This window comes from Ranitomeya variabilis, chromosome 1 (assembly GCF_051348905.1).
Source record: "Ranitomeya variabilis isolate aRanVar5 chromosome 1, aRanVar5.hap1, whole genome shotgun sequence".
In the NCBI taxonomy this organism is placed as follows: domain Eukaryota; kingdom Metazoa; phylum Chordata; class Amphibia; order Anura; family Dendrobatidae; genus Ranitomeya; species Ranitomeya variabilis.
In genome coordinates, this window is record NC_135232.1 from 437,115,296 (window position 1) to 437,129,469 (window position 14,174).

A 14,174-nucleotide genomic window follows, 5' to 3' on the forward strand; every position below is an offset into this window, starting at 1 on the left:
AATTACTTTAGGACTCTGGCATTAACTCATAATACCAGAGTGGCAATTCCTGATCAACAAGAGCTTTCCAGACACAGTAACGAAACTGCAGCTGTGAACTGGAACCAAAATACAAAAACCAAACATGGACGAATGTCCAACTTATCTAGTAGATGTCTGGGAGCAGGAACAAGCACAGAGAGGCTTCTGATAACATTGTTGACCGGCAAGCATCTAACAGAGAAGCCAGGTTATATAGCGACACCCAGATCTAATCAGAACAGGTGAACAGGGAAGATGATGTCACAAGTTCAATTCCACCAGTAGCCACCGGGGGAGCCCAGAATCCAAATTCACAACAGTACCCCCCCCTCAAGGAGGGGGCACCGAACCCTCACCAGAACCACCAGGGCGATCAGGATGGGCCCTATGAAAGGCACGAACCAGATCAGAGGCATGAACATCAGATGCAGTGACCCAAGAATTGTCCTCCTGGCCGTATCCCTTCCACTTGACCAGATACTGGAGTCTCCGTCTGGAAACACGGGAGTCTAGGATTTTTTCCACAACGTACTCCAACTCACCCTCAACCAACACCGGAGCAGGAGGCTCAACGGAAGGCACAATCGGTGCCTCATACCTGCGCAACAACGACCGATGAAAAACGTTATGAATAGAAAAGGATGCAGGGAGGTCCAAACGGAAGGAAACAGGGTTAAGAATCTCCAATATTTTATACGGACCGATGAACCGAGGCTTAAACTTAGGAGATGAGACCCTCATAGGGACAAAACGAGAAGACAACCACACCAAATCTCCAACACAAAGCCGAGGACCAACACGACGGTGACGGTTGGCAAAAAGCTGAGTCTTCTCCTGGGACAACTTTAAATTGTCCATCACCTGCCCCCAGATATGATGCAATCTCTCCACCACCGCATCCACTCCAGGACAATCCGAGGATTCCATCTGACCGGAGGAAAATCGAGGGTGGAACCCCGAATTACAGAAAAACGGGGACACCAAAGTGGCAGAGCTGGCCCGATTATTGAGGGCGAACTCCGCCAATGGCAAAAAAGCAACCCAATCATCCTGGTCAGCAGACACAAAACACCTCAGATATGTCTCCAGGGTCTGATTAGTCCGCTCGGTCTGGCCATTAGTCTGAGGGTGAAAAGCAGACGAAAAAGACAAATCTATGCCCATCCTAGCACAGAATGCCCGCCAAAATCTAGACACAAATTGGGTTCCTCTGTCAGAAACGATATTCTCAGGAATACCATGCAAACGAACAACATTTTGAAAAAACAGGGGCACCAACTCGGAAGAAGAAGGCAATTTGGGCAGGGGAACCAAATGGACCATCTTAGAAAAACGGTCACACACCACCCAGATGACAGACATCTTCTGAGAAACAGGCAGATCTGAAATAAAATCCATCGAGATGTGTGTCCAAGGCCTCTTAGGAATAGGCAAGGGCAACAATAATCCACTAGCCCGAGAACAACAAGGCTTGGCCCGAGCACAAACGTCACAAGACTGCACAAAGCCTCGCACATCTCGTGACAGGGAAGGCCACCAGAAGGATCTTGCCACCAAATCCCTGGTACCAAAAATTCCAGGATGACCTGCCAATGCAGAAGAATGTACCTCAGAGATGACTCTACTGGTCCAATCATCAGGAACAAACAACCTATCAGGCGGACAACGATCCGGTCTATCCGCCTGAAACTCCTGCAAGGCCCGCCGCAGGTCTGGAGAAACGGCTGACAAGATAACTCCCTCCTTAAGAATACCTGTGGGGTCAGAGTTGCCGGGTGAATCAGGCTCAAAACTCCTAGAAAGGGCATCCGCCTTAACATTCTTAGAACCCGGTAGGTACGATACCACAAAATTAAACCGAGAGAAAAATAATGACCAGCGCGCCTGTCTAGGATTCAGGCGCCTGGCGGTCTCAAGATAGATCAAATTTTTGTGGTCAGTCAATACCACCACCTGATGTCTGGCCCCCTCGAGCCAATGGCGCCACTCCTCAAACGCCCACTTCATGGCCAAAAGCTCCCGATTCCCAACATCATAATTCCGCTCAGCGGGCGAAAATTTACGGGAAAAGAAGGCACAAGGCCTCATCACGGCGCAGTCAGAACTTTTCTGCGACAACACTGCCCCAGCCCCGATCTCAGAAGCGTCGACCTCAACCTGAAAAGGAAGAGTCACATCAGGCTGACGCAACACAGGGGCAGAAGAAAAACGGCGCTTAAGCTCCTGAAAGGCCTCCACAGCATCAGGGGACCAATTAGCAACATCAGCACCCTGTCTAGTCAAATCGGTCAATGGCTTAACGACATCCGAAAAACCAGAAATAAATCGACGATAAAAGTTGGCAAAGCCCAAAAATTTCTGAAGACTTTTAAGAGAAGAGGGCTGCGTCCAATCACAAATAGCTTGAACCTTGACAGGATCCATCTCAATGGAAGAGGGAGAAAAAATATATCCCAAAAAGGAAATTCTCTGAACCCCAAAAACGCACTTAGAACCCTTGACACACAGAGAATTAGACCGCAAAACCTGAAAAACCCTCTTAACTTGCCGGACATGAGAGTCCCAATCATCCGAAAAAATCAGAATATCATCCAGATACACTATCATAAATTTATCCAAAAAATCGCGGAAAATATCATGCATAAAGGACTGGAAGACTGAAGGGGCATTAGAAAGACCAAAAGGCATCACCAAATACTCAAAGTGGCCCTCGGGCGTATTAAATGCGGTTTTCCACTCATCCCCCTGCCTGATCCGCACCAAATTATACGCCCCACGGAGATCAATCTTAGAGAACCACTTGGCCCCCTTTATGCGAGCAAACAAATCAGTCAGCAACGGCAATGGGTATTGATATTTAACCGTGATTTTATTCAAAAGCCGATAATCAATACATGGTCTCAAAGAGCCGTCTTTTTTTGACACAAAGAAAAAACCGGCTCCTAAGGGAGATGACGATGGACGAATATGTCCCTTTTCCAAGGACTCCTTTATATATTCTCGCATAGCAGTATGTTCAGGCACAGACAGATTAAATAAACGACCCTTTGGGTATTTACTACCCGGAATTAAATCTATAGCACAATCGCACTCACGGTGCGGAGGTAGTGAACCCAGCTTGGGTTCTTCAAAGACGTCACGATAATCAGACAGGAACTCAGGGATTTCAGAGGGAATAGATGATGAAATGGACACCAAAGGTATGTCCCCATGAGTCCCCTTACATCCCCAGCTCAACACAGACATAGCTCTCCAGTCAAGGACTGGGTTGTGAGACTGCAGCCATGGCAATCCCAGCACCAAATCATCATGTAGATTATACAGCACCAGAAAACGAATAGTCTCCTGGTGATCCGGATTAATACACATAGTCACTTGTGTCCAGTATTGTGGTTTATTATTAGCCAATGGGGTGGAGTCAATCCCCTTCAGAGGAATAAGAGTCTCCAAAGGCTCTAAATCATACCCACAACGATTGGCAAAGGACCAATCCATAAGACTCAAAGCGGCGCCAGAGTCGATATAGGCGTCCGTAGTAATAGATGACAAAGAGCAAATCAGGGTCACAGACAAAATAAATTTAGACTGTAAAGTGCCAATGGGAACGGATTTATCAAGCTTTTTAGTACGCTTAAAGCATGCTGATATAACATGAGTAGAATCCCCACAATAGAAACACAACCCATTTTTCCGTCTAAAATTCTGCCGCTCGCTTCTGGACAGAATTCTATCACACTGCATGTTTTCTGGCGTCTTCTCAGTGGACACCGCCAGATGGTGCACTGGTTTGCGCTCCCGCAGACGCCTATCGATCTGAATGGCCATTGTCATGGACTCATTCAGACTTGCAGGCACAGGGAACCCCACCATAACATCCTTAATGGCAGTAAATTTCAGCTTCATCTTGCCCCTGCGATAGGGACATCAAAGTTTTTTCTGCCTGAAGTTCCAAATGAGGTTCCTCATACAGCAAGCCCAAGGCCAGAAAAAACGCATCCACATTGCGCAACGCAGGATCCCCTGGTGCCAATGCAAAAGCCCAATCTTGAGGGTCGCCGCGGAGCAAGGAAATCACAATCCCAACCTGCTGTGCAGGGTCTCCAGCAGAACGAGATTTCAGGGACAAAAATAACTTACAATTATTTCTAAAATTCTGAAAGCTAGATCTATTCCCTGAGAAGAATTCCGGCAAAGGAATTCTCGGCTCTGATACCGGAGCATGAACAACAAAATCTTGCAAACTTTGTACTTTCGTGACGAGATTATTCAAACCTGCAGTTACACTCTGTAGATCCATTATAGACAGGTGAACATAGAGCCATTCAAAGATTAGAAGGAGAGAGAAAAAAAAGAAAGACTGCAGCATAGACAGACTGGCAAGTGATCCAATTAAGAGCACACTAACTACTAGAGAGAAAAAAAAAAAAAAAAAAAAATTTTCAGCAGACTTCTTATTTCTCTCCTTTCTCAGCCAAGGATTTTAACCCTTTAGTGGGCCGGTCAAACTGTCATGATCTCCATGGCCAGAGAACTAGCATAAGCCTCAATAGGAACAAGCTCTTGGAAGATGTAACTGTACTGACCATGAACTAAACCTACCGCATCATCTAGAAGTAGCCAGGTAGCATGTCCTACTTTTTATCCCTATATGCCCAGCGCCGGCCGGAGAACTAAATAATGCTAGCAGAGGGAAATATAAGACCTGACTCACCTCTAGAGAAATGCCCAAAAAGGAGACAGAGGCCCCCCACATATATTGGCGGTGATATGAGATGAAACAACAAACGCAGCAGGAAAATAGTTTTAGCAAATTTGAGGTCCGCTTTCTAGATAGCAGAAGACAGAAAGCATACTTTCATGGTCAGTAGAAAACCCTAACAAAACACATCCAGAAATTACTTTAGGACTCTGGCATTAACTCATAATACCAGAGTGGCAATTCCTGATCAACAAGAGCTTTCCAGACACAGTAACGAAACTGCAGCTGTGAACTGGAACCAAAATACAAAAACCAAACATGGACGAATGTCCAACTTATCTAGTAGATGTCTGGGAGCAGGAACAAGCACAGAGAGGCTTCTGATAACATTGTTGACCGGCAAGCATCTAACAGAGAAGCCAGGTTATATAGCGACACCCAGATCTAATCAGAACAGGTGAACAGGGAAGATGATGTCACAAGTTCAATTCCACCAGTAGCCACCGGGGGAGCCCAGAATCCAAATTCACAACACAGTTTGCTCCTTTTTTCTCCTATTGTTTCCTCATCTTTCCTTCACTGTAGGTCCCAACAATGAGAATCGCCTTATCGCAGCTGCTGGGTACACATGAATTGGCCAATTTATGTGCTAAGCATTCTCAATTTTTCTTATTTTCTACACCAGTAATGCAATTCAGATTTTTTATATTTCATATTTGCATGCTCTAGTGTTACAGAGTTCTACTTCATTTGCTAGTTAACTAGAAAGATGACCATGCTGATGAGTATGGAACTACAGGTGCCACAAACCCCAGTGTGGCACATTTTATGAAAATGTCTGCATTGTATGCCATAGAGATAACATCTTCAGGAGCTGAAACCAAACGACATGCTAAAACGCTGTGACTTTTGCACTGACTTGCAAGACCATTTGGAGGAGGATCAATTCACTGACTGGACAAGAGTCTACCTTTTAGTTTAGTGGTCAGTTCAGTTGTCACAACTAGGGTTGAGCGACTTTCATTTTTTTAAGATCGAGTAGGGTTTTGGGAAACCCGATTTTGTCCAGAGTCGAGTCGAGTGCAGTCGGCCGATTATCGCTAAAAGTCGGGGATCGACCGAAACACGAAACCCAATGCAAGTCAATGGGGAAGCATAGTCGGCAGTGAGTGGAGGCCAGGAAAACACCTACAGTGCCCATTTTAATGCCAAAAACATCCATTCTTGTTTCTGAAGCTTGCCAATCTTAATTAACTGTATAATAATAGTTGGGCATAGGGAATTGGGGGAAAGTTGTGGGGGGAGTAGGGCTGGCTCAAGTTTTTCGTGGGCCCAGGAAATGCGGACTACGTCACGGCGGTGTTGCAGGGAAAGGTAAGTATTTAAAAGTTGCAAGTGCTGTGATCCTGAGCAAGCAGGGGGGGCCCACTCGTTCGCATTGCCACTGGCACAGGGCCCCTCAAAGTACGGCGGTGTGTTTGCATGGCGGGGGCGCCTCCCACCAGCAGCGACACTTTTGCGTACTCTGAGGGGCCCTGTGCCAGTGACGTCGCCAACGAGTATGCCCCCCCACCTGATGAAGGAACCTGCACTTTCATCTGCACCTTCCTCTTTGTCCCTGTGTAAGGTGGTATAACATGCGGGAAGGGGAACCTTACTTTCAGCAGGGACAGATTCTGGCTGTGTAGAGTACAAGGGGAATGTAGTGGTCTAGGTCAATGTACCAGCAGACTCATTTAGCAGTGGCTGGGCAATGGGCAGGATGAGGAGGAAACAGATATAGGGCCAAAGAATAAAGTAGGCTACATGCAGTTCAAAATTGGTAACAGGACTAAACAGGCGGCATTGCTTTGTTCAGTGGAGTAGCAAACCCAAGAGCAGCAGACACTGTTTCAAGGGCCTAACCACACTAGTAGGCCAAATGCAGTTTAATATCTGATAGTATAGGGCGAAAGCCAGAATGTGGAAGCTCAGCTTTGTTCAGTTGAGGACAACACCAGGGAGGGGCAGACACCTTTAGTAGGCCGGAAAAGCCTATTGCATTTTTTAAAATGGTAATTTGGAGCAGAAGGTTGAAGCTCAGCTTTATTTAGTTGAGGGCAACACCAGGGAGGGGCAGAAGCCGTTAGTAGGCCCTAACCACCATTTTTTTTTTTTTTAAAACCACTTAATGAGAGCCGGAAGGTTGAAGCTCAGCTTTATTTAGTTGAGGACAACACCAGGGAGGGGCAGAAGCCGTTAGTAGGCCCTAACCACCATTTTTTTTTTAAAACCACATAATGAGAGCCGGAAGGTTGAAGCTCAGCTTTATTTAGTTGAGGACAACACCAGGGAGGGGCAGAAGCCGTTAGTAGGCCCTAACCACCATTTTTTTTTTAAAACCACTTAATGAGAGCCGGAAGGTTGAAGCTCAGCTTTATTTAGTTGAGGACAACACCAGGGAGGGGCAGAAGCCGTTAGTAGGCCCTAGCCACCATTTTTTTTTTTTTTAAAACCACATAATGAGAGCCGGAAGGTTGAAGCTCAGCTTTATTTAGTTGAGGACAACACCAGGGAGGGGCAGAAGCCGTTAGTAGGCCCTAACCACCATTTTTTTTTTTAAAACCACATAATGAGAGCCGGAAGGTTGAAGCTCAGCTTTATTTAGTTGAGGACAACACCAGGGAGGGGCAGAAGCCGTTAGTAGGCCCTAACCACCATTTTTTTTTTAAAACCACTTAATGAGAGCCGGAAGGTTGAAGCTCAGCTTTATTTAGTTGAGGACAACACCAGGGAGGGGCAGAAGCCGTTAGTAGGCCCTAACCACCATTTTTTTTTTTTTTAAAACCACATAATGAGAGCCGGAAGGTTGAAGCTCAGCTTTATTTAGTTGAGGACAACACCAGGGAGGGGCAGAAGCCGTTAGTAGGCCCTAACCACCATTTTTTTTTTTAAAACCACATAATGAGAGCCGGAAGGTTGAAGCTCAGCTTTATTTAGTTGAGGACAACACCAGGGAGGGGCAGAAGCCGTTAGTAGGCCCTAACCACCATTTTTTTTTTTAAAACCACATAATGAGAGCCGGAAGGTTGAAGCTCAGCTTTATTTAGTTGAGGACAACACCAGGGAGGGGCAGAAGCCGTTAGTAGGCCCTAACCACCATTTTTTTTTTTAAAACCACATAATGAGAGCCGGAAGGTTGAAGCTCAGCTTTATTTAGTTGAGGACAACACCAGGGAGGGGCAGAAGCCGTTAGTAGGCCCTAACCACCATTTTTTTTTTTAAAACCACATAATGAGAGCCGGAAGGTTGAAGCTCAGCTTTATTTAGTTGAGGGCAACACCAGGGAGGGGCAGAAGCCGTTAGTAGGCCCTAACCAAAGTTGAAGGCCAAATGCAGTTTAATTTCTGATACTATAGGCCGAAAGCCAGAAGGTGGAAGTTCCGATTTAGACAGTGGAGGACAATTTGAATTAGGGACTGCAGACAGACTTAGTAGGCTGTCCCCTGTGGACCATGCATCCACCACATTAACCCATTGCGCCGTAATGGACACGTAATCTTCCGTGGCCATGCCTACAGGTCCATGCGTCTGTTGTCAGGTGCACCTTTGTACTCACAGATTGCCAGAGTGCATGGACAATGCGGTCTTCTACATGCTGGTGGAGGGTTGGGATGGCTTTTCTCGCAAAAGAAGTGTCGACTGGTTAGCTTGTAGCGTGGTACAGCGTAGTCCATCATGGCCTTATTAATAGTAAATAAAATATATAACTAGGCTCTATGAACTTTTAAATAGGTTCCAGGGGTACACGGGCAGCATTGGTGTGGTCAGTGGAGGAGTATTGCAAGTAGGGGCTGCAGACAGGCTATCAAAGGCCTAAAATAACAAACAGTAGGCAGTCATGGCAGTTTTACATCGGTTACATGGATACACAGGCAGGCACTCCAGGCAGCATTGTGCTCAGTGGAGGAGTATTGCAAGTAGGGGCCGCAGACAGGCTATCAAAGGCCTAAAATAACAAACAGTAGGCAGTCATGGCAGTTTTACATCGGTTACATGGATACACAGGCAGGCACTCCAGGCAGCATTGTGGTCAGTGGAGGAGTATTGCAAGTAGGGGCCGCAGACAGGCTATCAAAGGCCTAAAATAACAAACAGTAGGCAGTCATGGCAGTTTTACATCGGTTACATGGATACACAGGCAGCTAGGTGGTGAGTGGAGGAGTATTTAAAGTATGGACCGCAGACAGGCTTCGAAGGCCTAACACAATAAAATGGGCTGGCTGTAGGCACTTTAAAATTGGTTCCAGGGGTACACGGGCAGCAGTGGTCTGGTCAGTGGAGGCCTAGTGGAAGTATGGACCGCAGACAGGCTTCGAAGGCCTAACACAATAAAATGGGCTGACTGTAGGCACTTTAAAATTGGTTCCAGGGGTACACGGGCAGCAGTGGGTCTGGTCAGTGGAGGCCTAGTGGAAGTATGGACCGCAGACAGGCTTCGAAGGCCTAACACAATAAAATGGGCTGACTGTAGGCACTTTAAAATTGGTTCCAGGGGTACACGGGCAGCAGTGGTCTGGTCAGTGGAGGACTAGTGGAAGTATGGACCGCAGACAGGCTTCGAAGGCCTAACACAATAAAATGGGCTGGCTGTAGGCACTTTAAAATTGGTTCCAGGGGTACACGGGCAGCAGTGGTCTGGTCAGTGGAGGACTAGTGGAAGGAGGGAGCGCAGAAAGGCTTCAAAGGCCTAACATAACAAACAATAGGCTCATGGCAGTTTTACAGCGGTTACATGGATACACGGGCAGGCAGCTTGGTGGTGGTGAGTGGAGGAGTATTTAAAGTAGGGACCGCAGACAGGCTATCAAAGGCCTAACATAAAAAAACAATAGGCTCATGGCAGTTTCACAGCGGTTACATGGATACACGGGCAGGCAGCTTGGTGGTGGTGAGTGGAGGAGTATTTAAAGTAGGGACCGCAGACAGGCTATCAAAGGCCTAACATAACAAACAATAGGCTCATGGCAGTTTTACAGCGGTTACATGGATACACGGGCAGGCAGCTTGGTGCTGAGTGGAGGAGTATTTAAAGTATGGACCGCAGACAGGCTTCGAAGGCCTAACACAATAAAATGGGCTGGCTGTAGGCACTTTAAAATTGGTTCCAGGGGTACACGGGCAGCAGTGGTCTGGTCAGTGGAGGACTAGTGGAAGGAGGGAGCGCAGAAAGGCTTCAAAGGCCTAACATAACAAACAATAGGCTCATGGCAGTTTTACAGCGGTTACATGGATACACGGGCAGGCAGCTTGGTGGTGGTGAGTGGAGGAGTATTTAAAGTAGGGACCGCAGACAGGCTATCAAAGGCCTAACATAAAAAAACAATAGGCTCATGGCAGTTTCACAGCGGTTACATGGATACACGGGCAGGCAGCTTGGTGGTGGTGAGTGGAGGAGTATTTAAAGTAGGGACCGCAGACAGGCTATCAAAGGCCTAACATAACAAACAATAGGCTCATGGCAGTTTTACAGCGGTTACATGGATACACGGGCAGGCAGCTTGGTGCTGAGTGGAGGAGTATTTAAAGTATGGACCGCAGACAGGCTTCGAAGGCCTAACACAATAAAATGGGCTGGCTGTAGGCACTTTAAAATTGGTTCCAGGGGTACACGGGCAGCAGTGGTCTGGTCAGTGGAGGCCTAGTGGAAGGAGGGACCGCAGACAGGCTTCGAAGGCCTAACACAATAAAATGGGCTGGCTGTAGGCACTTTAAAATTGGTTCCAGGGGTACACGGGCAGCAGTGGTCTGGTCAGTGGAGGACTAGTGGAAGGAGGGAGCGCAGAAAGGCTTCAAAGGCCTAAAATAACAAACAATAGGCTCATGGCAGTTTTACAGCGGTTACATGGATACACGGGCAGGCAGCTTGGTGGTCAGTGGAGGAGTAGGGACCGCAGACAGGCTATCAAAGGCCTAAAATAACAAACAATAGGCTCATGGCAGTTTTACAGCGGTTACATGGATACACGGGCAGGCAGCTTGGTGCTGAGTGGAGGAGTAGTGCAAGGAGTGTCTGTCCCAGTACTCCCAAAATATAAATAGATGTTAATGTCTCGCAAAACAACCAAAACAAAAAAAAAGATGGCATACTTAGGTACAGGGGTGGGCTCATCTGCTGTGTTTCTGACATAGTAATTTGGCAGTAACTATTTAATGGTGCCAATATAGGACACAGACACAGACTACTTTAAGTTGCATCATAGATGTCTACAAATTTGTATTGTCAGTGCCAGACATTGAATGATGTCAGCGAATAGACTAAAGATTGGTGGAGCTGTGCGACATAATTTTGCACGTAGTAGAGCCCAGTTTGAGCTGGGGTAGGGGGGAACTCTCTTGAGGCCGGCGGGACCGCCCCAGGGCCACTCATGTTACAACGGTGTGTCTGACGTTGGGTGCGCACCACCACCGCCAGAGACACTACATTGTACTATGAGGGACCCAGTAGCAATGCCGTCAACCAAAAGCGAGCACACCCACCTCTTCAGACAAACAGCAGTCTCACGGGTGCTTGCGCCAAGTCGCGATACCACGGCCCCGTGTGGGGAGTTTGGCCATTTAGGGAGGTGTAAACATGTCGTATGCTGTACAATCTGCAGCAGCAAATTAGACATTAGAAAAGTAATTCACAGGCAAGAGCTTTTCATAGGAAAGCTAGGTGTCGGCCGGGCAAGGTGGGGCAAAAGATTTTGAAATCCAGTTGTGGTTCATTTTAATGAATGTTAGATCGTCAACATTTTGGGTAGCCAGACGAGTCCTTTTTTCGGTTAATATTGACCCTGCAGCACTGAATACTCTTTCTGATAGGACACTTGCTGCCGGGCAAGCAAGCTCCTGCAATGCATATTCTGCCAATTCTGGCCAGGTGTCTAATTTGGAGGCCCAGTAATCAAATGGGAATGACGGTTGAGGGAGAACATCGATAAGGGATGAAAAATAGTTAGTAACCATACTGGACAAATGTTGTCTCCTGTCACTTTCAATTGATGCAGCAGTACCTGTCCTGTCTGCGGTCATAGCAAAATCACTCCACAACCTGGTCAGAAAACCCCTCTGTCCAACGCCACTTCTGATGTGTGCACCCCTAACACTCCTAGTCTGCTGCCCCCTGGAGCTCGTGTGAGAACGATCACGTGCGCTGTGTGCTGGGAATGCCTGAAGCAAACGGTCAACAAGAGTTGATTGTTTGGTTGCTAATATTAGTTCCAAGTTCTCATGTGGCATAATATTTTGCAATTTGCCTTTATAGCGTGGATCAAGGAGGCAGGCCAACCAGTAATCGTCATCGTTCATCATTTTCGTAATGCGTGTGTCCCTTTGTAGGATACGTAAGGCATAATCCGCCATGTGGGCCAAAGTTCCACTTGTCAAATCTCCGGTTGTGATTGGTTGAGGGGCAGTTGCAGGCAAATCTACGTCACTTGTGTCCCTCAAAAAACCAGAACCCGGCCGTGACACGCAACCAATTTCCTGTGCCCCCGTGAAAGTTTCCGCATTAAAAATATACTCATCCCCATCATCCTCCTCGTCCTCCACCTCCTCTTCGCCCGCTACCTCGTCCTGTACACTGCCCTGACCAGACAATGGCTGACTGTCATCAAGGCTTCCCTCTTCCTCTGGTGCAGACGCCTGCTCCTTTATGTGCGTCAAACTTTGCATCAGCAGACGCATTAGGGGGATGCTCATGCTTATTACGGCGTTGTCTGCACTAACCAGCCGTGTGCATTCCTCAAAACACTGAAGGACTTGACACATGTCTTGTATCTTCGACCACTGCACACCTGACAACTCCATGTCTGCCATCCTACTGCCTGCCCGTGTATCCTCCCACAAATAAATAACAGCACGCCTCTGTTCGCACAGTCTCTGAAGCATGTGCAGTGTTGAGTTCCACCTTGTTGCAACGTCTATGATTAGGCGATGCTGGGGAAGGTTCAAAGACCGCTGATAGGTCTGCATACGGCTGGCGTGTACAGGCGAACGTCGGATATGTGAGCAAAGTGCACGCACTTTGAGGAGCAGGTCGGAGAACCCAGGATAAGTTTTCAATAAGCACTGCACCACCAGGTTTAAGGTGTGAGCCAGGCAAGGAATGTGTTTCAGTTGGGAAAGGGAGATGGCAGCCATGAAATTCCTTCCGTTATCACTCACTACCTTGCCTGCCTCAAGATCTACTGTGCCCAGCCACGACTGCGTTTCTTGTTGCAAGAACTCGGACAGAACTTCCGCGGTGTGTCTGTTGTCGCCCAAACACTTCATAGCCAATACAGCCTGCTGACGCTTGGCAGTAGCTGGCCCATAATGGGACAACTGGTGTGCAACAGTGTCATCTGCCGATGGAGTGGTTGGCCGACTGCGTTCTGTGGAAGAGCTGTAGCTTCTGCAGGAGGACGAGGAGGAGGAGGAGGGGGTGCGAACGCCTACAGCCAACTGTTTCCTAGACCGTGGGCTAGGCACAACTGTCCCTAAATTGATGTCGCCTGTGGACCCTGCATCCACCACATTCACCCAGTGTGCCGTGATGGACACATAACGTCCCTGGCCATGCCTACTGGTCCATGCATCTGTAGTCAGGTGCACCTTTGTACTCACAGATTGCCTGAGTGCATGGACGATGCGCTGTTTAACATGCTGGTGCAGGGCTGGGATGGCTTTTCTGGAAAAAAAGTGTCGACTGGGTAGCTCGTATCGTGGTTCAGCGTACTCCATCAGGGCTTTGAAAGCTTCGCTTTCAACTAACCGGTAGGGCATCATCTCTAACGAGATTAGTCTAGCTATGTGGGCGTTAAAACCCTGTGTACGCGGATGCGAGGATAAGTACTTCCTTTTTCTAACCAGAGTCTCATGTAGGGTGAGCTGGACTGGAGAGCTGTAGATCGTGGAACTTTCGGGTGTGCCGGTGGACATGGCAGACTGAGAGACGGTTGGAGACGGTATTGTTTCCGCCGGTGCCCTACATGCAATATTTCCTCCTACAAAACTGGTGATTCCCTGACCCTGACTGCTTTTGGCTGGCAAAGAAACCTGCACAGATACTGCCGGTGGTGCGGAAAATGGTGGCCTTACAGTGACGGAAGGGATGTTGCGTTGCTGACTAGCTTCATTGGCCGAGGGTGCTACAACCTTGAGGGACGTTTGGTAGTTAGTCCAGGCTTGAGAATGCATGGTGGTTAAGTGTCTATGCATGCAACTAGTATTTAGACTTTTCAGATTCTGACCTCTGCTTAAGCTAGTTGAACATTTTTGACAGATGACTTTGCGCTGATCAGTTGGATGTTGTTTAAAAAAATGCCAGACTGCACTCTTCCTAGACTCTGATCCCTTTTCAGGGATTGCAGACTGAGCTTTAACCGGATGGCAACGCTGTGCTCCAACAGGTTTTGGCTTTGACACGCGTTTTGGTCCAGATACGGGC